The sequence below is a fragment of the Nylanderia fulva genome, unplaced genomic scaffold (genome assembly GCF_048542155.1).
Source record: "Nylanderia fulva isolate GAGA-0341 unplaced genomic scaffold, ASM4854215v1 Scaffold16, whole genome shotgun sequence".
Taxonomy (NCBI): Eukaryota; Metazoa; Arthropoda; class Insecta; order Hymenoptera; family Formicidae; genus Nylanderia; species Nylanderia fulva.
Window position 1 is genome coordinate 4,689,018 of NW_028189835.1, and position 26,703 is coordinate 4,715,720.

Consider the following 26,703-nt stretch of genomic DNA (forward strand, 5'->3'; position numbering starts at 1 on the left):
CGGATGTGTGTAATTTATCTTTCTCTTCTAAATATGGTTTCTAAATAATTTATCTTTTAAATTGAATTTTTGCGTTTCATAAAAATATATAATCTTTCTAGCAAATCAATATCAGCTGATATCTTAACGAAATCATGCATATAAGGAGAAATTAATCGCCTTGAAAAGATGACGAGAAAGTTGATAGTACATCTGGACACTGTCGCGACCGAAAAAGAAATTCTCAGAAAGAAAAGCAATATCTGATAAGAAAATACATTTTTCTCCTCTTTATTTTTTTAATTACCTATTATTAACATCATTTACTCTCATTAAATGGAAAAACTGAAATATTAAAAAAATCTTTTAATTACATTCAATAAAATGCAAATATATTCAATCAAAAAATATGTTTTTCAATTAACAAAATGTATTTAGAAGAGAACGAGTTTTCCTGAAATATTTATTTTTATTACATAGCTTTATTGTATATACGAATCAAATTCAGTTATATAATATTCATTACTCTGGGGACGACTTGTTAACGATATCTCTATAATAAGAATGCCACGAAAATTTATGGATAACCGCCTAAATATCTCCAATCAAATTCCTCCTAGTGTCTCGCTCAAACAGTCTGTTTTCCCTTCGTTTCACGTTTCTCTCAGTATCGCGTTTTACTAAGGAATAATCTTATACTCTTCCCGTGAAAACAAAGTTGGACGATGAATCTAGATTTATTGAGAGACATTTGAGGGATGAGTGTTGGGTTTCAATTAAATATGATCGATGAAGAGACCCTTCTGTAGGCCGGGATTCCCCGTGGATACCGAATAAGGGATGGCGCGCGAGCGATAAATATTTTCGTCCGCTATTTGTTTGCAGAATCCGGCGCGCCGTGCACTTTTCCGCGCCAGATTGCAGTCGACTGCAGCAGGGCTCGGGCGGGCTGTGTCTCTGCATGCAGGCGCCGTAAACGTGTGATGCGTTAAGGAGATTTAAGCGATGCGTGCAAGACCGCGTCCTGGCACACGTATTGTGTGTGTTTAGATTCGACGGTGATTTAATGCCGACACGCGTTTCTGCGCGCGAATAAGCGACGCACATGCAGCTCGCGTTGCATCTCGCTCTCTCGTCGCCTATAAATTCACGACGCGAATCCCGTTGGAGGAAAATGGGGCAAGGATCTGGGGATATTTTCCAGTCAACCCCTGAGCGAATTCTCGTATAAACTTGTACATATTTTTTTATGGCGACCTCACGCGAAGTATCATCTCGTGTATAGTTGAACATTTTTATTTCTTTACATAAAAGCAATGGCTGCAATTACTTGTTACTATGGGTTGTCAATCTTTGTCAAATATTTTCTAAATATAACATCTGGATTTAATATTATAATATTAAATATAGATGTATATGTGACACCAAGTTTACAAAATCCTTCAGAATCAGCTCTTCGAATGTGTATAGATATTTTCATATAATCTGAGGAAATAAAAAAAGAATCGAATATGTAGATAAACAATATTTAAGCATAACTTGGAATTTTCTTTCACTAGAAACGCCAATATATATGAATTGTATCATATTTATATCTCTTTAGGGAGAATAAAATTATAATATTTTGTACAATTACACATTTTTTTATTGCTATTAGTAAATTAATATCGCAACTAAAAGCGTGAAAAAATCAAATTTTGTACTCGCAATTGAATCAATACAAATTGCACCTAAGATTCTTTATACATCCCGCCTCTTTTATTTTTTATTATACTTGGAAGGTTGATGGTATACTTGGAAGGTACACTCGCACAGGAGAAAGCCGACCTCTTTTAATGATGTGTTGAAATTGTTATCACGACAGTTATCACATAATTCTCATCGTATTACGATTTTAAAGTGCAGCTCGAATATTGAAAGTTAAATTTATTATTGCAACAGTATATTAAACAAAAATATCAATATACAAGTATGTATGCATATCATATTATTACAGCAAAAATATTTTTATGTAAAAATAATAAAAAATAAATTTTTATATATAGAATTATTTTTCACGTAGAAAAAATAATAAAGAATTTCAATATGAATGCATCGTGTATTAGCCCTTACATAGTATGTAAATAAAATTTGCGCCAGAGTTTTGCCTTCAAAAATATTTCGCACGTCATCGCGAAACTGCGAAATCGTCGCGGTTTAATCTGGAGAATCTCAAGTCGATAAATTAAAATCGTAAAAGCGGAAACGTTAGCTCTCGCTTACGCCGCCTCTCGTGTTTAAAAATCGCTCGATATATTCCGCTCGGAACGTTTACGAGCTCGGGACTACGCGCATACGTCTCGTGTTTTGTATAAAGAGGAGGACGCGTGACGATATCCAGATGTCGGGATTCTGAAATACCATAGGGAGGCCTATAAGTAAGACTAAACGGAAAACATTCCGAGGCGTCGCGACGACACAATTAACGCGATTATCTCGAGAAAAGCTGAAAGAAGGAGAAGGAAGAGAAGCAGAAATGGTGCCGGTGATTTCGTGTGGGTGCAGCTGTCCCTCGGGCTCTACCACCTGCTGGCCGACCGTTCATAAAACCCGCTATTATACGAGCGAATTCGCTCGTAAACGTGGACAAATGAGGGGCTAATCCGATATATCAATTGGCAGCTTCCAATAAATTCGATTATTAATCGGCCGTCCGGGACGCGCCGGCCGGAGAGTAGGTAATGGGCCGCCGCGATAATTTATATGGGTTCTTATCGTCGCTCTGAGAATCCGCCTGGGCGTATATATTTTGTCGTCGCGTTCACGGCGTTAATTAGCGATGTGGCGCGAAATTGGCCGAGCGCGAGAGATTAGGCGCCGCTTCTTGCACCTCGCGGTTAATTGACTGTCGAAACCTGCTGGCGCTCCGTGAAAACGATCCGAATAACCGGTCGCGATAATGTTGCAAATCTTCGCTTTTCGGGAACTTATGCTGCAAGGTTATTTTCGGGTTATCAGGAAACGCGTTTACTTCAACGTTTATTTTCATTCGCGATATTTGCATTTAAGCCAAATTGTTCAAATTGTAAAGAGGCGAGCAAGAGCGGGTTTTTTTTTGTTGTTTTGTCAATCAATACAATCAATGATGTTATGGTATTAAAATAATCTTGATTTTAAATTTGATAAAAATAAGGATTTTCTTAAAGTTTTAAGATTTTTTAAGTGATAAAAATAACTTATGGAAATTTTCAGAGGACAAAGCGAGATGCTACATATGACATCTTGATTTTTCAAAAGCAATTTTTTTTATTCAATGATCCTAAAACTCTTAATTTATTTTCTATGAAATTATACGCTACAAGTTTCATGATATATCGCGCGATAAAAAATACAGTGCGATTTCAATTCTTTCGACACAATGATCAGGGATAATTTATAAGGATCGTACGATAATGTTAATTTGGCGCCGAATATTTTGGAGAGTCGTATTTACGTCGACTCGACGGGATGATCGATCGCTGCTTAATGAGTAGCGAAGCAAAATAACACGAGTGATGAAAAATGAAGTAATTAGCATTCCGAATAGATCGCTTCATTCGAAAATCCTCTCTTATTTCCACGATGTTGGAACTTCTCGACCGATCGATCGAAAATCTCGCATCAAATCTAATCGAATATGATATCTTGATGTCTTTTCCTTCCCGGAAATGTCTCGCGAACTAATGCTGCTATTACAAGATTGAAATGTCTTATGGTGCAAGAACGATCAGCGATATTAATTGATTATGCGATCGCGAAAAGATATACACACTCGACGCAAAACGTGGGGAAAGTATATAATTACAAGAAGCGTGATATCGGTTTTTTACTCGAAAGTCTAGTATCTAGCTGGAAGCGAAACGACACTTGTGCGCACTCGATCTGTATCGCTTGACAATTAATCCCTCGAGAAGTTACATTTGTCAAGCGTCCGTAAGAGTACACTTCTGAGAGCTCTTGTATAATAAAACTCTGAAAGATCGTATAGAGCGATGCGCAGATCTATATTCTTCGTATGTATTTTATATGCCTGAGAGGAGAGGCTCAATTTTTTAAAAAATATGTCATCATCAATATATCACGATCAGCTCTAAAAGAAGGCAATTCAACGGCTTTCTAAGGTGTGAAAATCATTTAAGTGCCTCTTACCTATATATCTCTCTGCAGTGTTACGAGCACGCTTTTAGCAAGTTATAATAAACGAGGTGTGAATTTCGAGTTACGAACAAATCTCTGAGATCAAGTACATTTACAGTTTGACCTAGAAACCTCGATCTTGATTTTAAGCTGTATTAATTCAGAATCGATTTCTCTCGTATACTAAAATATATCGAAGAGATTTTCAGATGCTAAATTATACAGGAATATGTATAAAGATTCTTGCGCCATTTTTTTTCATATAAAAAAAAATCACAAATCATTCGAATTACATATTCGACATTTTAATTTTTTTTAGGTTTAGTTATTTAATAATCTCGATCACATATCTCAGAAATAGTGAAACTCAACTCAGATTTGTCAAAGAAGATTTGTTTAATATTAAAATAAAATAAAATTAATTAGTTATTTTGAAATATATAAAAAAGATATAATATGCTGATTCAATCAACAAGTAATATTGATACATCTACAAAAAAAATCTTATATATACATAAATTGATCTTAACGATATTCAAATGATCCAAAGATTAATACCCGCGTCACCAATTATGTATATCATCGAGGCCGAACTGTAATTGCCAAACCAGCTACGTCTATCGAGATTTATTGACAAATGCTCGATGTGTGGGGCGCGTGAAAGAAATGGATTGTAATAAAATGTTGCCGCGAGAGGAAAGTCTAGGAATCATTTCTGAAATTGAATATTCGCTCCGCTCTGACAGAATCGCAAAGCGAACAAGGCGGAAGAAAACAAGGAGGAAGAGATCGGCAAATCCTCGAGCGCGCGATAATCCCGCGAGAAGATTTCCTAGCCTCCGGCGCGACGGCTTCGTCCTGCCTCCTCTTCCGAGGAACGAACGCGCGTCAGGAGGTACTTACGGCCGATATATCTCTCGAATCGAATGGAGAATACGTGTTTCGCCTTCGCCCCGGGACTGATAACGGGACGTCGCGATCGGAGTCGGGGCGATTGCAGACACCGATACTTAACGAAGCTAAATTGTCAGAAAAAATGTCGCCGGGCGTATTTTGCTCCGACTCTGGCTCTTTTATTTTATTTCATTTTACGTGATTTTTGATATAGTTTACTTATCTGATCCGTCGCCAATTAAGTAACTGTTTTTTTTTACTTTTATTTTAACTTCATAAAGACTACATTGCAAGTAATTATAAAAGCGCCGGAAATAAATCAATTTTTCAATGAAAAATAATTTTCAATTATTAATTTAAATAATATTGTATTGTTGTTTAGATTATTACGACTTATTTTCATAAATAATAATTGAAATAAAATATTTAGAAAAGGGAAACACTTTGATAAATGTGATTATTTATTAAGTCTTGTTCGCGCGCGGGCGAGTTTCTTGAAAATAAATATTCCGAGTTATCGTAGGAAAACAGTGGGTCGCTTGGAAAAACAGGATTTTTCCAAAGCCCGAGGTTTTTCTTCAGCGTTTCAAGCAAACAGATTCTATTTGAGTAGAATCTGCCATCGCTCAAAGACTTTATCAAAGTGAAGTAAAGAATAAGTGGATAAATACACCGTCAACTTATTACAATTTTTAAATTAAAGAATCGGGAGATTAACATTTGTAATTTTAATGAAAATATTTCTCTACATCGTGTTTGTAGAGATTCAAGTTATTTGCTTTTCGTCGGCATGCTCATGATTTCTTCAAAGGTACAATATAAATGAGAATAGAAAAGATAGAGTTTCTTTGTGTACTTATTCGACAACTAAATTTGTTTCCAACCATACTACATTCTATTAAAATGTCCATTACTTTCGATACGGTACATGCATATATGTATATGTGTATAGGCAAATTGATATACGTGTTGTAGACTATGTATTAAACTTAGCGACCAAACTTTCACAAAGTGCAATAGCTTTGAACACAAATTACATGGAGAATCGGCTTTTTAGATGCGAAACCATGGTCATCAATAATTTCTCTCATCCCTTGCTATCGGAATTACTAAACAGTAATCTAAGACCAAGTCTCTATAAACTGCCGCGTGGTCAAACTTCTTCAAAGTAACTTCTGTGGATAGCACTTTTTATACAAATATGCATAACATCAATTTACGAACGTAATACAGTATCTTTTCAATTAAGGGACTTTCTCAACAAATTAAAAATTTGCTTCCCTTAATAAATTTAATAAGTAAATTTTTAATGTAAAAAAAATGTGCATTATAGATAAAGCATTAGATATGCATTTTTTATATAAATTAATTTATTTATGAAAATTAATTCAATCGCTCTTAAACTGATGTGTCCTATGTATGAGCATTATAACATCAATTTGTAAACGTAATACAGGGTATCTTTTCATTTAGGGGAATTTTTCAACAAATTAAAAAAATTTGCTCCCCTTAATAAATTTAATAAGAATTCTTAATGTAAAAAAATATGTATTATAGATAAAGCATTAGATATGCATTTTTTGTATAAATTAATTTATTTATGAAAGTTAATTCAATCGCTCTATATGTGTCCTATATACGAGCACTAAAACCTGCTAAGGTTAACTAGACTGAAAACGATTTGCAATCGCAGAAAGTGACAGATTGGACGGGCTTGTCACTCTCGAATGTCAGTAACGTCTTCGTTAACTATTAAATATACACGAAGGGGAAAATTGAGAAATAGAAGAGAAACACAGCAGACGAGCATTCCCGGGATCAATTATCTCGACATATCACGCACGGCGGGAGGTTCCTAAATATTCGTTCACCTTTTATCCGGTCCATTTCCTACGTGATTTCTCCGGTCCGTCATCCTTCTCCGAAGAATTTCAACTCCGCTGACGATTTTCACGTGGCGCACGTAGCTAAACCGTACGTCGGCATGTGCTCGCTACCCCGTCGGGAATATCGAATTTGCGATTCCAGCCCGCGACGCAACTTTTTGGCGAGCGCGTTGCGGAAAAGTCCCGCAAGTCGCGGCCGAGACGCGCCGCGCAATTCGATTTCGTCGGAGAAGAGAGAGAACAGGCTCGGAATAATTTTTCCATACTGCCAACTTGGTCGCGTACCACCACCTTTCCGCAATATCGGCCGCAATATATAGACGGCTCGTGTGTTATCTGCGAAATATATCGACATCGTGTATATATATATATATATAAAACGAGAGCACGACGCGCGAGGAATGAAAAGTTACCTTGCGTGATCGACTGTGGTGAATTCGCATATTCCGATGCCGGAGGCACGTCGTCGTGTCGCCGACATTTTCTGCCGAGATTCCCTATTTTCTATTCTTTACGATGTAGTCAGATTGACATATACCTCTGGAATATCAAGTTCTTTAAGAAATGTGCAGAACAGTTTCGTAAAATGTTTTTTTATTGTACAAAATTATATAGTTGCCGAAACATTCAATTTTATATTTGAAAGAATGGAACGCGAGCATCTTAATTAATATAAAATGAGAATAAATGGAATAATTTTCTTTCCAAATTTCAAATTTTTATTTAATATTTAATTGTATTATAAATCAGAATACTTATCCCGATTTTTAAATTAGTATAAACATTTTAGTTTGATAATTATTATTAAAAAAAATGTTTTTTTATTGTACAAAATTATATAGTTGCCGAAACATTCAATTTTATATTTGAAAGAATGGAACGCAAGCATCTTAATTAATATAAAATGAGAATAAATGGAATAATTTTCTTTCCAAATTTCAAATTTTTATTTAATATTTAATTGTGTTATAAATCAGAATACTTATCCTGATTTTTAAATTAGTATACACATTTTAGTTTGATAATTATTATTAAAAAAAAATGTTTTTTTATTGTACAAAATTATATAGTTGCCGAAACATTCAATTTTATATTTGAAAGAATGGAACGCGAGCATCTTAATTAATATAAAATGAGAATAAATGGAATAATTTTCTTTCCAAATTTCAAATTTTTATTTAATATTTTATTGTATCATAAATCAGAATACTTATCCTGATTTTTAAATTAGTATAAACATTTTAGTTTGATAATTATTATTAAAAAACAGAATGGTTACTAAATTTGGTAATTTTTTTGTACGATTCTGCTGCGTAACTAACATAACGCATTGCATCGACAATTGGAAAGTCTGCTAGAAAACGCGATCGATCGCGAGTCACGAGAGGGTCGCGTGAAGTATGCGATGATCTGGGAAGGATCTACATAGGAGTGAAAGGGTCGTTGCACACACGAGAGAGAACCTTTGGGGCCATTGACCAGAGGAGCCGTACAGACTCCGACGTCGAGCTTGCAATTGTTCGATTGTCCCGACGCGTGCTGGCCTTAATTTCACGCTCGTCCACAATGACTCATTTTCTCGCGCGTCAAACGAATACATTATTATACTAATCGCGTCATCAGCAGCCTCCCTGTTTAAACATTGCCCTTTTTTCGCCGCGAAACTAGTTTCGAGAATCGCGACACAAAGGGACAATCGTTCAGTCGCGAAGCCGAGTATAATCAGCTGTTTCTATATCGTCGAAACAAGAATATGAAATACTGCGCTCATTTTCTCCATGTAGTTTTGTATAATTACTATGCTAATCTTATGCTAATTTAAAATCAAGCATTTCAATGCTGTATGTTCATTATAAGCAACATGCGCTTATATCCACGCGTGTTTTATTAATAAAATTAAATGAAAATGTCGTATTTGTATAATGAATGACGTGGGATTATCTATACGCCACAGACATTTTACTGAATATAATTGAATAAAATCGAAAGAGACGGCATCATTTACATAAAAGTTCACGAGACTGTAACTTCTTATATACCCTGTAACAAATCATATTCTTCGAGGAGGCGAAGTTGAAAGATAAAAATTAAAATACCAACATTTTCATTCCCCTAAAAACATTGGCTATACCTATATCGATATAATACTTATAATTTGTTGTACTCCAATGATCAATAAAATTAAAAAAAAAAAAAACATAATTTTAATGGATATCGAATATCGAGGGAATTGGATATCGACGATGTACAAAAGTACGATTTATGTTACCGTAACAACCGAACTTTAATTCCGCGCGGAGATGTTGCAAAAACGTTTAACCGATCGCTCGCGAAATTGCGCTACGGCGATAAGGGGAGAGTTAATGATGATAGCGTCGGACGAAGGATAACTCGAGGGGCGAGAGAGAGAGAAGAAGGGGATGAAAAAAAGCCGAAAAGGGGATGCGAGCGGATTTTCCGCCGTATATAGCTGTTTTTATACACCTGCGGTCCTCCGCGTTGGCTCACGCTCGCGTGAGCATTTGCGCGCAATGCTCGGTTAACGACCGCGTTATCTCGAGATCGCCAATTTGTGATCGCACGACACGGTATTTGAGTAACGAGGAACGCTGAGCGACGCGCGGCGTGAAAGACCATATCGTATATAGAGAAATGTCGTTCCCGATAAATGTCAAGCATAAACGGCAGCCTTAGGCGAAACCGTCTCCCCGAGCTTGCGTCATTTCGTGATCTCCTCCTCATCATCGTCCAACCTTTGTGCGCATCGTGGAGTAGCTTGTCAGAAATTTATTCGTATATGTGCATATAATTACGCGATTAGGCTAATCGCGCGGGAATCGTTGCCGATTAATTTTCCGAACGAATCGTCATGAGAATCTCGCGACGTGACGCGAATCGAACGCGATATATTCTTCAGAAATCCTTTCACATTCGCGCGAAGCGAGCGCGTGGTGGAGAAATAAAATTCGCGCGATTTGATTCTATCGATTATGAAGAACACGTGCGCGATTAAGATACGGATTTGACGATAAATTGCGAGCGTAACGACTTTTATTTTGCATTAACGTCGGGAATAACTCTTGAACGCGAGAATTACGACCGTCGATCGCCCATCATTCTCAACTCATCGTATTAATTGAATATTTCCCCGCGTGATCGTGGGCATTTTTTATCGAGGATTTTTTTTTTACGAGCGCGGGATGTGTAAAATAAATTCTCGTATCTTTGTCATCGATTTTTATTTTATCACCGCGACGGTACGCGAGAAGAAAAGAGGTCGCGTTCTCCATACCCGCGGGAACAAGAGCTCTCGTTGCCTCGAAATATGTCTCTTGTGCGAGAGAGCTGGTCGTTGGGAGGATCCTCCCGGTTGGGGGGATATGTATCCGTCGAGAATTATCACGAACAGAGTTCGCCCCGGGGCAACTTTGCACAAACACGCGCTCTCGCGCTCCGCTGCTTACGCTTACGGTATCAAGTCGGTCGGAAACGGGCGGGTTAAAGCGGACCCGGGGTGTACATTCGCGGATCCAAATAGCACGCACGTGTTCGCATAATGAGATGTGTGCATATACACCGAGGGAAATTTATCGTTAATTTGGATGCGCGAGTCTCTTCAAATCCCGCGACTCGCTTGCCGAGACAAAGTTCGTTAATGCAGTTTGCCGATACAGCGGATGAGAGCGAGATCTTGTTATAGCACGAGTCACTGGTGAGGGCTTTGTACGGGATACGGTTGAATTAAATATCGGGGAATAATAATACTTGCACATTCCGCGAAAAAGTAATCGCGCGAAATATTCACAGGATTTGTAGGACGCGACATTTGTAGGATTTCTAATAGCTATGTATAGTAATTACTTTTCGTAAAATATATCTTCCCGGCATTAATATTAAAATGAATTAAAAAATTGTAAATTAAATAACATTCGAAGGACTTTGCTGTCTTAATCTGTATGTGCGATTTTAAAAATTCATTTCAATTATATAATGTAAACTCTCTCTTCTCAAAGGACTAGTTAATTTATATTTGACATCCGTCTACCTCTACGTTGTAGATCAAATAAGCTTACGTCATTTTAACGTGATACGCGAATTGTGATTATAACGAAGTCTTAGGAATAAGAAATAATTGCTCGCACACGCCGAGTCAACATATCGAACGTATCCGTTCAAATTCAAACAGGACGTGGGAATTCTACGTGGGAATACACAGTTAATCCGAAATATTATTGCGTTGTGCAAATTGCGAATATCCTGATGTTTCGGAGTAATATTAATATTACTCCGTAACATCACATGTAGAATGAAGAGTCGTACAACCGGTCCTACATTTAGGCATAACGAGGAGCCGTGTACACAATATACGCGGGAATACGAGGAATACACTCTCGTTCACGTATACAGGGTGTCCGGTAACTAACGGACCAATGATTAAGGGCGGATTCTCTGGCCAATTTGGAGACGATTTTCGAGTTATAAGCGATTGAAAAAAATGGGTTTTTTTTGAAAACTAAACGTTTTGGAGTTAAAAGTCTAACATAATTACATTCTTCAATTAATTTCAGGTAAAGTTTACTATAATAAAATTTTAATTTGAGGCTTAGTTATAAAGATACATAATGACAAATATTGGAAAGTTGTAAAAAATGATGACCTTTTTCGACATTTTCGCTGAGGAAAAATCGTTCCCAAATTGACCAAAGAATCCGTTTGTGATCGTTGGTTACCGGACACCCTGTATATACCTACGTACGCGTGTATGCGAAAATGTAATCGGCGTATCGCGCAACCACGCTGCAGCCAGCGGGTTCTCCTCACGCAAGCCTGTTTACATAAGTCCGACCCGGGCTCGTCGTCGTCGACGACGTTCCCTGCACATCGCGGCCACAGGTGGGCATCCCATTCGCGCGTTTCACGCACCGTGCTCCGACGAGCTGAACCGGAGAACCTGTTCCCTTACTCCATCCCTTTCGAAGCCCCGGCGTGTATCTCGCGGGGGTCATCTCCGCTCTCGACGACACTCGAAAAGTCGAGAGAGAAGAGGAATTTCGCCGCCGACCAACGTTCTACTAGCAAGAGAGAAATGCGGACAACAACGCGGAATTATCCGCGCTCGAACTCTTTGATATGGGGGCTGATAATGAGATGTTCCGCGAGAGTTTGTATGCTAAAGTTCAACGGTTCAACCTCTTTGCATATATATGCATACATTTGATACGATTGAACACAATTCTCTCCTTGAGGAATAGGTGAATTAATTCGAATGGAAATTTTGCTCCTATTTCCAATCTCAGTTTTCTCACGTTCGTGGTTTTACAGAATTTTCATAGGTTTAATATATATGTATATTAGTAAACGAATAATTTTTTCATTTCAAAATTGAAAAGAAAGACTATACACAAAACTAGTAATTAAATATAATAGTTTGAAAAGAAAATGATCTCTTTCAAAATATTAAAATAGATTGAAAATTATAATCGGAAATAGGAGACAAATTTCTCAAGTCGGGAAGGTATAATTAAATTGATTTGGAAAGAGATGGAACATTTTTCTTGGAGAGATGCACGATATTTCCAAGCAGTTCATTCGAATAACGATCTTATCGTGGTATGAAATATTCAAGAATTCCGAATCTTCGCGGAGAAGGAAAATACTGGGGAAACACGGCGCCACCATAATTCTGACATGGCTTTTTAAAAGGAGTGTTTAACGGGGAAACGAGCTACTACGGAAATATTCGAGGACCTCTCCAACTGACCGCCGTCCAGGCGTCCATCAGCCTGTCATACGTGGGCGACGATGATGTCTCCGGTAAACCGAAAGTTTTGTATAAGGTAGAGCAAATAAAAGGACTTACATTATGTAGCACACACGCAGCTGACCGCTCGAAGACTCTCACGAGGGACGACTCTGCTCGAGTATTTACATCCCCGTGTAAAAGAACCTCAGCGGGTGGATCTGAAATTAGAAGAAAAAATATGTCAGTGAGATCGATAGAAATGAGAAAAGGAGGCCTGAAAAAAATTATATTATTAATTTCTAAAAAAATTAATTTTTACAAAACTAATTAAAGTTTGATAGCAATCTGTCGTTGCGTTTAACAGCTGTATATAATCATTTGTTCTATACCATTTATTTTACACAGGTTTCAAACTTTTTTTCTGTATGTGAACATAGAACTATTATGAGAGGAATAAAATCTTTAATATAGCTTATGAAAAATTTAATACTTCAAGATACATTTCTTTTATATCGAAAAGTAAAAATATCGGCCAATTATGAAATATATATTGTTCTTCTTGTGCGTCCCATAAGAATTCGTTCTATTTCAAATTTTTCTCACAAAGCTGAGAAAGAAAGATCGAAGTTTAGTTTCAAAGTACACTTACACGTTTACAAGACACGCGCAAAAACAATGGAAAATTCGCGGCGAATTCACGCGTTTTATATCACGAGTTTTAGATAGGTTTCGTTCGAGAGCAGAAAGTTCGAAATACTACCCAAGCAGTTTATCCCCGCCAGACGTTTCGCGAGGATTTGTGAGTTGACTTTGTCTTATCGAAGATAGCAGACGCGAAACTTTTGCGAAACACCTTCTCTTTCGCATAGTCAACGGTGATCATGATATCGCAATGTTTTTTTTTGTCTTACGGAGCATTTCTCAATTCACTGCACTCAATTTACCTGGCTCTGAACTGTATTATTGCGACTCTAAAATCTGGAAAGTCGACTGTTAAAAATTTATCGTTCACAAAAAATACTATTATAGTAATATTTATTATCAAACTCACATTTCATTTTTCACGAAAAACCCATATGATATCGCCTATGATAAATTGCAATGGTTTTCTCTCTCGAATCCCTTCACAGTTGAATCTCAAAACAGACATTATGATAAATTTTTCGCGTCTATTCTTCGCTATTCTTTCATCGGATAGTCTCGTGGTTCAAGAATTTTCAGATTCATCGCGGTCATAAGTCTCGCGGAACTTTAAAGACACTTCTCGGCTTAAAATAAACGATTTCGATGAAACTGGATAAATCGACGGGGTTGCGAGCCGCCGCCGCGAACGAATCTCATTAACGTTACGAGCGTTCACGGCTTTGAGATAGACCAGTCTCTAAGGACGCGGTGTATTATGATCCCGTATGTACAGGTGTATGTGTACATGCATACGTGGCATTTAAACTAGACCAGGGAACACTCCCGCCGTCCATCTTTTACGAGCGCTTTATCTCGCCAGACTTCACGACCCGACACCACATTACGCGCACCACATCCAGAGTTTACAGCACCGTCGTCGTTTTACGAGGCTCTCCGCGTGTCCGGCTTCTATTCTACACCCTCGTCGCCGGTGGTCCGTTTTGTCGGGAAAATTCTGGTATATATTGTTACGGAAGAACCGCTTCATCGCCGTGAATTCCCGCCCGATGGCCCGATCATACACTCGCGCGCGTGCGTTCTCTAGCGTATTATATCGCACAAGATAAAATCCTTCTAAATGAGAATGCGTTTAAAACGGTACGAGCCATTATATGATAAGAGCAGCTTGTTCATGCTGTACAGAACTGGCGGATCAGTTTGTAATGGCAGATTCCTGGTATCATTCGGAGACGATTTTTCCTCAGCGAAAATGTCGAGACATCAATAATTTTCGAATTATAAGTTGTTGAAAATAAAGGTTTTTTTTAGTAACTAAGCTTTGTGGAAATAAAATATTAACAGAACTACATTCTTCAGTTAATTTTAGGTAGAGTTTGCTTTAACAGAATTTTAATGTATAAGTTCTAATAGCAAAAATTGGGAACATGATGACCTCCCTCAACATTTTCACCAAGGAAAAATCGTCTCCAAATGATAGGAATATGACATTAAAAACTTTTCCATCAGTTCTGAAACACCCTACACAGTATCTAAAAAATAGATAATATTTTCATAGTATTCTCTCTCCGTAGTGTGAACTAGTTTTGACTCAAGTGACTTTCTTCGGTCAAAGATTGATAACCGACTGAATAAACTTTGCTTCTTTTTGTTATTACGTCTAGCGCAGGCCTCTCTCCAGTGAGGATTAATAACCTCGACCGGAAAATATATATTTTATTATTACATATACTATATACCAAGCGCAGGGCCGTCGAAAGGAACTAATCATCGCCGAATTCATCAATCTTTCTCACGACCAAGATACACACTGTCACAGATTCCGGACGCGTTCGCGCCAAGTTTCGGTTCGACCTACGCGATGCCGCGGCACGTACACCAAGGGATCGCGAGAGAAAGAGCCTCTTCCTCATGTCGGCGGTTCAATCAACCTTGTGTACACGAAGGGATAACAATTTGCTGACGCGCACGTGTCGTCTGCGGAAGGAAGGATCGGCGGGACAAGAGCGGGATGAGGACCGGTTTGAGTTATGAATGCGAATTTCTTTCGCGAGCTGCCTGATTACGGGGGTGGAAAGGAAAAAAAAAGCGGGGCACAACGTCGACGGAGCTTTTCGCCGTGACGCGAATACATCAGTCGCTCCACTCGCGTGTCTCGAGTGGGACCTTCTCGCGGCGCGATAGGGATGGCCGGATGGATAGGGAAAGGTCTGATTATCGCGAAATATGATGAATATACTTCATATTCTTTTTCAGCTGTGAATACTCTGAAAGAATTTCTATGGCGAGTAAAATGTAGAGATAAAATTTCGGAGAAAGTAAAATTGTGTATTTGCATGTTTATCTAATTTTATATACTACCGGTCTAAAAGATGACAAATTTTATTTTACTGTTTGAAAGTTGTCGAGCACTCAAAAGCATCAAATCTATTTAAAACAAAGTAGTTGGTCTTGATAATTTCACGTACAATGTCGTTGGTATATCGATTATGACCAATAAAATATCATTAATGATGTAAAACATTAAATGGTACTGATACATAATTATTGAGCGATTATCAAAATAAAAATTGCGAGAAATTATTGATTAATACATTTAGAGTGTAACGTGACTATAAATACAGTCCATTACAAATTAGATATTTTATTCAACTCATCTCACTTATACATTTATTTGATATCAGTAATTATAAATAGGTTTAAAAAAATCTCTTCGCAGAAATCTATTCCCAATATTATTTTCCGTAGGTCTAGAACATCCTACATATATCCTTAATAGCCTCATTCAATCCCAACAAACTCATTCACGAGCGTGCCCGCTCGCATTCCAAGTGTCAAAGGGCGGTAGATTATTTTTCCATCGTCTCTCCCTATCGTGCGAGCCGATATCGCTCGATCATTCATTTATGAAGGCGACCAGCGAATAACGGGCGATTCCATAGGGTCGTATGGTGATTGCTTTATTCAATAACCGATCTACGGACGGCCGTCACGGGAAATTTTCGCGAAACTCGACTGCCAAATGAGCCGTGAATCCTCCAGGATATGGCAGTGCGCGGCTACATCGATTGGAAAAAAGTTTATCCGCGAGAACGGTGGATAATTCCATCCACCGGTCTGAAGTGCGATTCCCGAGAGACGATGAGCGAAATAAGATATCCCTTCACCGCCGATCGTGTCCCCGCAAGGTTTAAGCGAATCGAGAGCAAATGCCTTTTCCCGAGTCGCAAAGGCGAGTCGGAAATCGAATTGACTTTACGTTACGGCGGCAAATTTCACATATTGGCAATTTCTTTTTCCTTTTCCTTTCTTTTCCACGCGCGCGAGCATCAGACGCTCGGAATTTTATAATAGAATTAATTCGCCGTCTATCCGACTAAATCGACTTTCGAGGATGAGGTCTTAATGAAGTGACGCTAAGAGGACTGCGCGTGCCGATTTAAATCAGACTTTTCTTCCGTGAAAGATTGATGTCTCGGGATATCGATCTAACTTTGTTCATTATCGAATTGACATTTCTTCTGACGTATAAAATAGATTTATATTATTTTTATATTATTTTCGATCTTCTTAATGTAATAAAAATTATTTGTCATAAAATTATAAAAGAATATGTATTGAATATCTGATGAGATGTAACGCACATGGTTTTTGTTCATAAATATATTTCAAAGCTTTTTTTATTTAGTAAAAAGGAATATTTTTAAAAATTCTAGTAATGTTTCTGTATGTCAAATATATTTAAATAATACGGATTTTTAAAAAATAAAAACACGTAGGGTTTAAAATTCAAAATATTCACATACATGTACATTTCAATAAAACTTTCATTCGAGAGATGTATCGAAAATACATATATGTATACATATCTTCTAATTTCTCCACTGACAATGAGATTAGAATCCCGCCTAAAATTGGCGGGAAAATAGCGCGAGCGATAGTTGAACTCTACCGGGCAAAAAAGAAGAGCCACGGGCGTTATCGCGAGACTTGTAGAGACGGCAAAGAGAGAGAATCCGCGGAAATTTATATCATGACGATGATAAGATCTCTCTCTGTTCTCCCCCACGCGTTCCATTCGCGCGAACGACCTTCCGCTCCTAATTTCATCTCTAGTACTCGTTCGTTCCTCGGCCTTTCCTTATCCTCTCGGCGATAAATCCGAAACGAGTCACGTCCACAGACACACACCGAAAGGTGGGAATAAACGCTTTGTGGCGGCGCCGCGCATCAAGAGCCACCGTGATGCGGCCAGCTTTGATCTCCGGAGGTGTGAGTGGAAAAAAAAGTCTCGATTCACTTCTAGTGCTTTGACCCGCGCACGTTCTCTCGATCCCGTCAATCTATCCGGCTCTCTCGCGATCAAAGACTCGCCAAGGATCTTTCGATTTTCTCCCTTCTCTCTTCCCTTTATTTGAGATAAAAAAGATGGCAAGGGAAAGAAACGCCAAGAAACTTGGACATAAACGTATGGATGAAACGGGACACGAGATAGGGGAACCGTTCGGGCTTCGATTGACTTTATCGTCGTGCAACCCCGCCAGCCGAGCTGGGGGAGGTTTACTCGAGGGAAATCAGCCTGATAATCCGATTAATAAATTGCCCGGCATCCATATGCCCCGCGTACCGATCTCGTCGTTTTCAATTTAATTGATCGCTCGCGATTTACGGTTTAATGTTCATTGCTTATTCAATGCATTTATTCGTTTCTCAATAAATAATCTTGTAAGTTTAGAATGAGTTACACTCTTAATCAGTATAGGATTTTATGTTTTTTATTTTTCTTTTTTATGGAAGAGATCTTCTTAAAAATATTTTTTTAAGAAAGATCCGCCATAAAAACTGTAATATAAATTTTAAAAAATCAAGAAAGATTGCTACTTTAGAATAAATTTATGTCGAATTTAAATGACTCGATTCAAACCTTTCTCTATGATTTTTAACTTGCGTCATAGTATTACGTTCTTCATTATCATTTTAATAGCGTATTAATCGTTTCTCGATTTAATTGAACGCTTATGCTATTAAAAAACATTTTGTTCGCGAAGATTGAAGCGATCTCTTCCTCCTTTTCATTATTTTCGGCACGTATCAGCGGGACACCGTATATCTGGGGCCGGATGCCCGTGATGCACGGCAGTTTGTCGAAACGGGAAGAGTGGCTGGTACCTGCAAAACCATGGAAGGATGTGGGCTGAAAGTGACCATCAAACGGCCCATGAGCTACCCGCTGCGACAAGAAACAAGTGGGCGAATTTCGACATGCAAATTTGGCCTCCGAATCGCAGCCTCCACGGGATCACGAACAAACGCTGGATGATCGTCGGGTTTTGATAAAGACCCGCTTATCATCCGCGAACGTCTACGCAAACGAAGGAAACGGGAATTTGCTTATGCAAATAGCACAAAAAGCCAGGCGGAATAATTCGACAGAGTAAATTGCTGATCGTCGCGAAACGTCGATGAACTCGCGGCGCGTAGCGAGAAAAGTTTTATTTTATTTAAAATTCACTCACGGACTTATAATGAAGTTTTTCAATTCAATTTTGTATTTTATTCGTAGAATTACATATATATAGTGTGTATTATTTACTGCCCGACTTTTAATACGCGTCGTGTCAGCGCGTCAATTCAATCCTTCATCTCCTCTGTTCAATTTTTCGTAAAACGAACGTTAAACGCAGATGAAAGCGTGTCAGGAGGCTTATAGATTATCGATAGGTCGAGTGATGGCACTTCTCCATTTTTATAAATTTAATACAGTAAAAATGACACATTGAAATCCATTATATCGGAATCCACAGAAACAGCTGTGTCTCCCAACGCGGTTTTATAAAACCTATTTTTCAACTAAAGCTACGTGAACATTTTTTTTTAAATAAAATTGAAAATCTACTTCAGTCTATTAGCGATTATTGCGGTATATTGGCGATTAATAATTTACATATTTTATATTTAATTTTATATTATCCATATCTTGCTTTAGTTTCTTTTGTAAGTTTAATAATAATATAGGAATATTTTTTCCACGTTTAATATATTCCACGTTTAATAATATTTTAAACCATAAACCCAATAAAATAAGTCTGACATGCTTTCAATAAAATACGCGCGTTTTTACATAAAAATAACAAATACAAAAATGTATATGGCTCTCTATCTCTAATATCCTTTTTTTTCGAAAAGATGTTCACACCTTGTTCATAGCTTCCAACAATAGCATTAAGATTCGCGTAGATTACATCATGTAATTTTATAATGCTCTATATTTCGACTTGGCCAGCCTACCGGAAACGCATAATAAATTACAACGGTTAAACGGATGTCGACGGAATAATTGCGTGGAAGCGGAACTCGGCTTATCGTGAGGAAGAAACGAAACTGTTGGCACGAATTCGAGCGCTCTTGAATCTTCACTATTTGTGTTTACTTTAATTTCCGCACCGCTCTCAATTTACATGGGCGTAATTCTGCGGTGTACAGAGATGTTTGTCACCCGAAGTATCTCGCGCGAAATGTCGTGTCCTCCTCGATGGGATGATAGAATAATTTTTACGTTTTTGATTTCTCCCATTTGCGCGTAATTTCATTAAATGATGAAACAATATTTTTATATTAAAAGTAAAAAGTATATAAATGCCGGATTAAAGAGGTATTAACTATATTATACATGTATTTCTGTCAAATTATTTTATTTTAAAGCCCTCGCTGTTATAATTAAAATATAATTTTAGAATTTTATTTATGTCAGTTGACATTTTTTAATTGTTTCTTTTTTTTCATTCTTATTTCTCAGATATGTTAGTATGTTATCTCGTCTTAGTCTCATCGTGATCCCATCTCAGGCAGAGTACAAAAATGTAAATTCGGCGCATGCGTCGGCATTTTGTAATTACGAACCCCAGACAGCGCGCCGACCGTGTAATCTGATACCCATTTTCGTTCCATTATAAAATTCTAATTAGTCGCGCGGGATTTATGCCACCTGTAAGAGGACGTCCGCTGTCCATAAAGATCCTTATCTGGCCACCCATCTCCGAATCTGCTTTAACTGACTACGAGATACGAACTTCTCGAAGTCGAAAGGCACATGATGTCGCATCGCGGTAGAGCTTTCCGGAATGAGGAAGAAGTCTCGCGTTAATCGGATTACGTCTATCGAATTAAATCCAACAGTTATTTATATTGGAGATTATTTTCTCGATAACTCTTTGTTTCTCGAGTTGACATTTTTTTATACTGCTCGATAGTGATCGCTTGATTAAATCTGTTGATTTATGTGTGTTTTCGTTCATAGTATTCATATAGTCAGTAATAATAGATAAGCCGATTATCTCGGTGAATAAATACTAAATAACGTAATTTATAATCAAAACTCGAAAAATACTGTATATATATGTGAATATCTTTAGAGAATTTCGACTTCGAAAATAAATTCTTACAAGTTATATTAAAATTGCGCAGTTATCATGTAGTTAGATTTTGATTTAATACATAAAGCTTCAATTTATATTGCATTAGTATTTTTACTAAATGTGCTGATATTAATGAAATTGATTTTTTAAAAATTATTTATAAACATTAAATAATAACTCGCTCTTTATAAAATCTCTGGTTGATGCAGAGATCGAGAAAAAAAAATAAAAAACTCTGGTTCGAGAATGAAAAACTATCGCGATTGCGACGCGATGATTGCTCTTATATATTGCGTTTAACGAAGCATTACTTTATTTATTCTACACTGGTCGAGAGTGAATGGGGTGCAACAGGACGAGTAAAGAGGTGGAGAGGAAGCCTCGCAAGGTCAGTTTGGCCCTTTTCGATAATCGGCTTAAGGCGCCTTAACAATTTCATGTAGGTATAGGAATATAAATACGTGTATGTTCTTTCTTTTGGAAGACTGGCTTGGTAAGTCGAATTTATGAATGCCTTTTCGAGACGTGCCAGCTTCGCCTTTTTCTCTCTCTCTCTCCCTCTTTCTCTCCCGGTTTCCTTAGCCTCAACTCTTTACATCGTGATAATCTGGATGTGGGGTCGCACAACCGCGTTCTTTTCGTTTTTGAAAACCCCAGTTAATTTCTCCTTCTTGTACATTTGTACTTTTCGACGGCGCTTTTTGCAAAAGTGCACCAAAGTTATATTTTCTAACGGGAGAAATATAAACTTTTTTTCTAAATCACGTAGATGTTTTATGCGAATTTATGAAAGTTCTATTTTGAATCGTTTGTTGTAGAATGAAAATGATATATAAGTAAAATATACATACACTAGGTATATAGTGTCTCTAATTGTAAGGATTTTTTAAAACGGTCCTGAACACGCCGAACGCACAGCGTAATGAGGAGTTTCTCTTGCAGCCTTTTATACCGGGATATGCTCTCGGCTCCGAATCGCAATCGTAATTACCCGCTTTTCAGCGTCCCTCTCGCATGAAAAATACGAGCGTGTCACGTTTCTTTCGACAGTTCTTTTCGCCCTTTGCGGCTCTCGCGAACGCCGGATCTGTCAACCACAACGAGCCGAATACTGAAGAAACGAAAAAAATTGTCAAAAACTATTCTTGAATTTTATTATGCAAAACTGATGTTGATGGATAAAATAATTGGGATATTGATAATGTAATTTTCTCGATGACATGCATGCATTATGCAGATTGTTTTTTATACTTGACAAGAAGTTTCTTTTAGTCTCTCTTACTTTTATAATATTTAAAAAAGGGAAAAATAAAGAATAAATTGTTATCTTATAAAATACACGAATTATGTCGTAATTGGTTACGTTTTTTGTTTATACTATTATAGGAACTTAATTGTGAACATTTTAAATTACAAATGTACAAATTTATCTCGAGATAACAAATTCTTCTGTTTTCATATTCTTTTAATTTGACATTTTTATATTATTTTCTATGGCATTCATTTATTTCTTTCTACACGATTTTAACTTGTCCAAGAAATGAATGCTATTAAAACGAAAAAAAAAAAAAACGACTTCGGTATCGCGCTTACAGATACAGTCGATCCTGAAGAACGAAGAGCTGTCGAAAGCAGGTTTGGAATTTCATTATGTAAAACGAGCTTTGGCAGCGGCGTCCGCGATCGTTTATATGGAATGGATTTTAATCCGGAGACAGGAATATCGATTATTTCTTTTATAGCTTCGACGTCGCGAAAAATCTACTTTGAACGCGCGTATAAAATAAGGAATTTCATAAATATCTATTCGCGACACACATCGTTATCGAACGCGCTTCACGAGATGTATAGCTAATGCGCAAAAAATATTTATCCTCTATGCGACAAATGAGAGGAACGAAAGGCAAATGGAAATATCGATGCGAGAGTCAGTTTTCCAACGTCATTGGCCTTGGCTCATTACTCAGTCTGAACGTCGTGAGTCAAAAACACTTGCAGCTGGGATTTGAAGACGCGAGAGACTATCCAGGAATGTACATCCATGTATGTACAATCATTCACGCACCGATCGATTGACGTGACGATAACACAGTATCACGAAGAGAGATGCGAGACAACCATTCAAGGTCTTCGAGATGTGAAAGCAGAGTGTCTACCGCGATAAGAAGAATCCTCTCCAAAAGAGGAACGCGAGACGACCATTCACGCTTCCATCGACGGATTTAATCTAAAGGAGATTATCGCTAACCGGCGTGGCGAGCGATCGCGCCGCTCTTACGCGATTTAAGCTCGTAATGTAAAGCCGAGCTTCTCGCAACTTATCGACTAAATCGCCCAGACGGATATCTCGAAGGAAGCTGCATAAATCTGCGTTAGTAAACGTACCATCTGAGAACATCGTGGTAGGATGACGGGAAGAATAATCTTACACAGAAAATCTTTATCAACTTTCACTTCAATTCATGAGAAAAGTATAAAAATTAAAACTTATAAATATTTTGGAGATCAAAGGACGAAAACATATTTCCCTACTTTTTTACTAAAAAAAATTTTATTTTATGATATAAGTGATTATAAATTTTTTAATTAACATATTTAACAATTTATCATCTTAAATTAATAATTGAAAATGTATGTATATTTCCAACATCACTCTCAGTTTGCGAAAAAATTATTTATATCAAATATTTTATTTATTTGTCTTCTCAGGAAAATATTCAAGTAAATATAACAGAGATAAAGTATATTTTTAAGAAATTTCTGAAATAAAATCCTCTAAATATATAACCATCAACGAAAATAATTTATAAAAAATAAATAAATATGTATTTATAATTTTTTATTCCCTATTTTTCAGATGTTTTATTAAATTCCGTTATATCTTTCTCTTCACATATTTTTTCCATCTCACTTATATCTGAGGAATTTTAATTATTCGAAATTTTTTAGCCTAACCTTTTCTTGTTGTCATTAAATGCAGTAAAGCCAAGATTATTAGCATTATCGTATTACCGAGAAAAATCAAAGAGAAGACGCTTAAGCATGCGCTAGGCCTTGAACGAGAAAATCCCGGCATGGAAGACGAAGGTACCACAGAATTAAATCCATAGCCTCGATAGTGGGAGCACGAGCGAACCATTTGCACTTCCGCGAAACGGATTAATCTTAAAGACGCTGTCGAAGAGACCAGTTCATGCTTCCACGACATCAATAGCGTCTATGAGAGAGAATCTTGCACCGAGCCGGAAGCGCAAGACGTTACGACAGATGATGCGAAAAAGTGGTATTATGACAATTGATGATTTCTTCAAGTGTTATACGATTATAACGTCATATTTTTATTTTTTTTTATTGTTAGCATGAGATCGTTGGATTTATTGATGCGAGTTTTGATTATCTCTTCTAAACAAATATTATTAAACACGATATATTATTAAACACGAAATATTATTATTAAACCGGTTTAACATTATAATTATAATTGTACCTATTTTAATATTGCATGTAATAAAAATATTAATAATTATTGGATACTTTCGAATAAATTTCCGAAAAACTTGTAAAAAAATCTTTAATTTATAAGCACAACTGATTAATTTAAAAAAAATTAATTTATATTGTTTGTTATCTACATTTTCTATATTCATAATTTTTTATCTTAAATGACATTCTACTGTAGAATGATTGTAATATCTTGATAGGCGTACAAAGATGTAAGATATATCTTGTATGAATGTAATAAATCTATTAGCTGCCAATGATATATGCTAATTTGTTCATGTCAGATCTTACTTATCGCGAAGATAGATCAAACGTAATTTCACATACGAGCATTGATGTGTCAACGAAAATTTTATCGATTAAAATAACATCACTATTAAATTTGCGGCCTGAATCGCGATAACCCTTCAACATAGTATTTCCCGGAACGTCGGTATGCTAATCGCGAGAAGAGGGAACGACGAACCGAGGAGCGGAATGACTTGAAGAGCTGGCGAGCGTGCTCGCGTCTCTCTGAGAAGCATCATTTTAGCGAGTGGCTGCATGCCTGATCCGACCAGCTCTATCTCGTCGCTCGGAGAACGGCGAGAAAATTACATAGTGAAAAAACAGAAATGAAGGAAAATACGGGTGGCTTTTCGCGGCGCAAAATGTGCGAATATGTAAAGTTGTTGCGACAAAATTAAAACTGTTTATATGTAGATTAACGTCAAATGAAAATTCTCTATGGAATTTATGAAGTCATTTAAAGTAACTGTATTAAATAAATATTAAGATTTGTAAATTTCAAAATATTTTACCAGATTTTCTATAAAATTCTTTAAAAAATGAAATTTACGCAATTTGACTATTCTCTTAAATTGCATCAATGAAAATGTCACTGTTATTTTTTTTTTAGAAAAGCCTCCACAAAACCACTATCATTAATTCTTTTCGTGAGGTTTCACTGATCGAAGAGACACAAATAAGTCCCACGTATGCATACATTAAAGATATTCCTACGTATTTTGAAAAAAGTATTTGTTAATAACTCTTCCATGCTGTATCTATCTATTATTTTTGTGCTTATTATTTTTTTCCTATAACAAGCTTTTTTATTCGAACTTATTACAAAAACTATACAACGTTCTAACAGGCGCGGTTCATCATCCGGTCATAAAAAAGCAAACTCTCAGAATGCAACACGCATACTAAACATCTGATCTTAAATTCATACATAAAAAGATATTAATAGGCGGCAGGAAGTAACGTGAGACCAATGTTGACGCATAATAGGTACAACGGTAAGCGTCGACCGTATCACTGCTATTACAGTATGCGCCATTATCGTACGGTTCGTTATAACAAATAGAACCATTAGAGATTGCGTGCCGCGATTTCTCCGTTGCGGAACGGCCGCACGAGACCGCGACCGAGCCGTTAAAGTTAATAGTTTCCAAAATCGGTCCAGCGCGTTGCCGATGTGAGTAAAATGTAAAATGGCCCTGATTTACGAGCTACGCGCGCCTATTTTCTTCCACCGCACGTGGGTGTCTCTCTTTCTCTCGGAATCATGTTTATATTAGCTGACAATAATAAGTGACACGTCGGTATGCTCGTTTATTTTACACGTGTAAACTTTCAGTTACACTATTTCTCGGCTTCAGAAAAAATGTGTCGAAGACATTGAAGTTATTTTTTCAAGAGAGAATCTCTAATCAAATAATGATTTATGTTATATACAACAATTTCCTATATTTGACAATTATAAATTGTCACTTGCAGCGAAACGTGTTGACAGTAGACAAGTAAGAGTCTTACAGCGGCGTAATAATTAACGAGAAAACGGTTCAAGTTGATAAACTACCTTGAATAGACTGCTTCTTAATCCTGGATTAAGTTTCGCGTTAAGTTTAAAATGACGCAACCCAGCTCTCGGCTTCTGTACCGTCAGAGTGCGATAATCCGACAATTCCTGTTTTCGATTTGCCTGGTAATCTAGTAACGTAGCACTACTAGAATAGCGACGCTATTTAAAGATAGGGAGGACGTATTGTACGTGCGAACATCATTCCTTTCTCTCTCTCTCTCTCTCTTCGCTTAATGGATTTTACCATGGGATCGAGCGCGTCTTTTCCAGTTTAGATCTCATCAATGAGCAAAAGATAGGAGACAAACAAACTGGCTTCTTAACGTTTTAGTCTGAAGAAGTATGCCAAGAGAGATGGCGACTGAGATACAAGACAACATTTGCGTGCCAGTCAAGGGTCGCCGAGAGGAATCGTAATCGTTATACCGTTGATGTATTTAATGCAAGGTTTACATGTGTTACGTAAAATGTAAAAAAGAACAAATATGTTTTCTTTTAATTCTTCTTATGTTGTAATTTTTATTAGTATAACTTGATGAGTTGTTCTATTGTGAAAAATAGATTTTATTGAATAGTTGTTTCGCAAAAATTACGGGAAGGCCGCTTTGTCAAATATTTTCTTGAATATCTTCATTTAAA

At 37.0% G+C, this 26,703-nt stretch overlaps 1 protein-coding gene and 1 long non-coding RNA gene across 3 annotated transcripts in view; one reads left to right on the forward strand and one right to left on the reverse strand.

Annotated features, from left to right (window-relative positions):
- Positions 1 to 26,703, forward strand: part of LOC114940207 (netrin-1) — a 192,249-nt gene that overhangs the window by 121,230 nt on the left and 44,316 nt on the right. The window lies entirely within an intron of this gene.
- LOC114940208 (uncharacterized) overlaps positions 1 to 26,703 on the reverse strand; it is a 114,068-nt gene that overhangs the window by 34,518 nt on the left and 52,847 nt on the right. For both annotated transcript variants that reach the window (XR_014924298.1, XR_014924299.1), the window contains one exon: positions 12,775 to 12,875. This is a non-coding gene — a long non-coding RNA (uncharacterized LOC114940208). The remainder of the gene's footprint in view (positions 1 to 12,774; positions 12,876 to 26,703) is intronic.